The 3,877-nt window shown below is 45.2% G+C and overlaps 1 pseudogene; it reads left to right on the forward strand.

Annotated features, from left to right (window-relative positions):
- Window positions 1-402: 402 nt before the first annotated feature.
- LOC144609318 (putative G-protein coupled receptor 139) lies at window positions 403-2,195 on the forward strand (annotated as a pseudogene).
- Window positions 2,196-3,877: the final 1,682 nt, after the last annotated feature.

Below are 3,877 nucleotides of genomic sequence, written 5' to 3' on the forward strand. Positions count from 1 at the left end.
CAGCCCAACCGAGATCGCGTGAAAACCTGAATGATGGCTGAACGAATGGGGAGCTTGGGGATTGAAGATGGAGGTGGTGGGAGCCGGACTGGGGTTCATTTGTCAGTTCTTTCCATTATGTTGAAAACTTAGATACGAAACAGGCAGAGAAGGTGTTGGCAGATGTCCAAAACAATCTTTGGACAATCTCAAGAGGTATCGCAGAAATCTCAGATAAACAGAATTTCACAATCTTTATAAGTAGCGGAATTAATGTGCAGCTGGGAGAAATGTAATTGATGACATCAGAATTTCGTGAGGTATAAATAAACCTGACCGGGGACCTTGAGCTACTGGCGGTTACGATCTACCTGAGACCATTGACAGCACAGGCCACATATTTATGTCCCACCGATATCAGCGATGGGGACTAGTAGCTTTGACCGGTTATACACCCTTCTCCGTGTCGAATATTACTTTGATTACTTCATCACAGTCGTCGGACTGCTCAGTAAGTCGTTATATCCGCTAGCCATTTAACACCGTTAAGAGGTTAAATTTTTGCAACTCCTCCGTCGGAGCAGGAGAGTGAAGGATTGCCCGGGGTTTGCCCATCTAATGTATCCGCCACGCAAACACAAGACAACAGCGTGTCTCTGAAATTACTTCAAGAAGTTGCATATTTTGTATTTTGTTGGTAGATGTCAGTGAGAGGAAACGATGCGGGATGTCGGCGCACGATGCCGACGGGGAACTGAAGAGGGTCGCCGATGGGAGGGGCAGATGCAACACTCGGAGTGGCTCAGAAAGGTTCGCAGTGCGCGGTCCCTGCGTGGTTCCCGAGGTGAAGTTTTATACAAAGTGCGGGCTCCGGGAACACAAATCCTCACTTTGAATGCCACTGAAAAGCCATAATTATAATCCTTTGTTTGCCGATCACTCGGACAATTGTTAGAACGGTTTCGGAAGTCTGTACTAATTCCGGATGGAGATGACAGCAACACAGGGTTTAAAGTGTCTTTCTCCCGGAATACACGGAGACTGAAGCAGCCACACGCAAAGGTGGCATTTAGTACCGTGTCTCTGCTGGACACGGCTACTTCATCTCAACCCATACCACCCAAACCCACCTTCAATTTTCGGTTTAAGCCAGCATTTGCAGTTCCTTCGTACACATTTCATGATCAATTGATATTTGGCTCGGATGACTGTCATACCGCAGTAGAGCTGTAGGGGTCGTGCCTGCACCATGACCACCAACATGGAGAGCACCTTGCGTCTGATGACCAGATTCAAAAGCCGTCTGTGTTCATTTCTGCACAGGTAATTTAGTGGCGATCATCGTTATCGGACGGGGAAATTGCGGACTGTCCCGGTGCATCACTCACTATCTAGTGGCGATGGCGACAGCAGATCTAACGGCCGTCTTCTTCAACGTGGCGATATATTACCTTTACGATGCGATTTTTCGCGGGTACCTTCACACTGTTGCATGCACCCTACAACAAGTGATGCGATATGTGTCCCTGGACTGCTCAGTCTGGTTAACTGTCGCTTTTACATTTGATCGCTTTGTGGCCATTTGTTGCCAGGGCTTTAAGACCAAGTACTGCACGGTTAGAATCGCCAGGGTGGCGATAGCAACAGTGTATGTGGTGAGCATATTACGGAACATCCCCTACTACTTTGCATTTTATTCTTATTATGTAAACTACCCAATCGGGTGTTTGGAAAAGCCGGAATATTTTTCGCACCCAGGGTGGCTTGCTTTCTCCTGGACTCACACCATTTAAACCCCTCTGGTTCCATTTTTCGTTATTGTGACGCTTAATATACTGACGGTCAGATCCATCGTGGTGGCGAGCCGAGCCCGCAGGAAGCTCCGCGCACACGCCGGTGGCGAGAAACAGGAGGACCCGGAGATGCAGAGTCGAAGGAAATCGATCATTTTACTCTTCTGTGTGTCCGGAAGTTTCATCCTCCTGTGGCTTACGGACGTGTGCTTCTTCATTTACACGCATATTGCCAACTTACACCAAGTCCAAAGCTACGGTAACCCAAGGCAATTCGCAATTTCAGCTGCGGACATGCTTAAAATTCTAAGTTCGTGCACGAACACGTTTATTTATGTGCTCACTCAGTCTAAGGTCAGAGACGAACTGAAGAATGCAATCAAGTATCCCTTCACAATATGTCTTAAGATTGTTCAAAAATAAATCTGATGTAATAAATGTTAATCTGTAATGAATATGTTGACGAGGTAACCACAGCAGCGTCGTCCATTAAGAGCTGAAACAAAGACACACTGGTGGGTCTGGGAATATTGCAATAAAGTAGTCATGGTGAATGATTCGATCAACTGTCTTAGGACTGAAAAATGCGAGCTGATTGCCGGAGCAGGGAGTAAAGGGAATGAATGAGACCAGCTCTGAGTATTTCTGGACCGGGCTACCTGTATGTGTCAGAGTAAAGGATCGCGCGCCCCCTGCAGACCGGTTGTGTCATGGTCTTATAACCGTCTGTGCCATTTAATTAAAGCTAATGGTGGATGTATGCGTTATGCATAGTGTGCAAATCATCATAATTTAACCTATTTACAAGTAAATGTATTTATACCACATTTTGCATGTGATGTGTTCATGTACACCTTTCCTGCAAAGCGCTCTGACCGCCAAAGCCTGCTGGATCTCCACTTACCAATCATTATCATTCATTTACCCATTCCCATCCCGACTCTTCTGTCCTTTGTGTCACCTTTTGGTAAAGTGAGGGTACAAGCAAACCGCAGACGCCGCACTTCATATTCCGCTTGGGTAGCTTGCAATCTAACGGTTTGAACTTTGAGTTCCAGTTATGAAGTCATGCAGCACGGAAGCATATCTCCCCGGTCCACCTTAACTATGCAGACCAAAATGCCCCATCTACATTAGTCTCATCTGTCCGCGTTTGCCCCACCTTCCCCAAAACCCCTCCTATCCATGTACCTGTCCTAGTTTCATTGAAAAACTATTACCCTACCTGCAATAACTAGGTACTCTGATAGCTCCCTCTGCACATCCACCAATCATTGAGTGAAAGGGATATCCCGCAGTTTCCTATCAAATCCTGGCATTCTCATTTTCAGCCTTAAACCAGTGTCCACTACATTTTGATTTCCCAATCCTGGATGGTTCACCCTATATATTCCCTATGGTGTTTCATGTAGGATCATGCTTGTGCCGTCTGCGTTCCCATGAGATGCCTGCCTGCTGAACCACTCCCTAGAGCTCTGGTCCGCAAGTCCTGGCAAATCGTGAATCTTCTCTGCACGGTTTCTACCTTAATGACATCCCTCCTAAAGCTGGGTGACCAAAGTGAGCACCGTACTCTAAATGTGGCCGCACCAAAATCTTTTCAAATTTAACATGCTCAACCTCTATGCACAATATCGTGACTGGTGAAGCTCAGTTTACCAAAATACTTCGCTACTACGTATATCTCTCATGGTATTATGAACGTGCACACCTTGATCGCTCTGTTCTACCGCACTCCCCAGGTCCCGCCTTTCACCGTGAAGCTCCTACGCCATCCGACTCCCAAAATCCAACACCTCGCACTTATCTGCATTAAATTCCACTGGCCATTCCGCAGCTAGGTTATCTAGCAATTTTGGACAACCATATTTAATGTCAGTTAATTTGCCATCGTCAGCAAACTTGCCTTTAGTTCAGTTTAGTTTAGTTTAGTTTAGTTCAGTTTAGTTTAGTTTAGTTTAGTTTAGTTTAGTTTAGTTTAGTTTAGTTTAGTTCAGTTTAGTTTAGTTTAGTTTAGTTTAGTTTAGTTTAGTTTAGTTTAGTTTTGTTTAGTTTAGTTTAGCTTAGTTTAGTTTAGTTTAGTTTAGTTTAGTTTAGTTTATTTT

The sequence above is a fragment of the Rhinoraja longicauda genome, chromosome 34, assembly GCF_053455715.1.
Source record: "Rhinoraja longicauda isolate Sanriku21f chromosome 34, sRhiLon1.1, whole genome shotgun sequence".
In the NCBI taxonomy this organism is placed as follows: domain Eukaryota; kingdom Metazoa; phylum Chordata; class Chondrichthyes; order Rajiformes; family Arhynchobatidae; genus Rhinoraja; species Rhinoraja longicauda.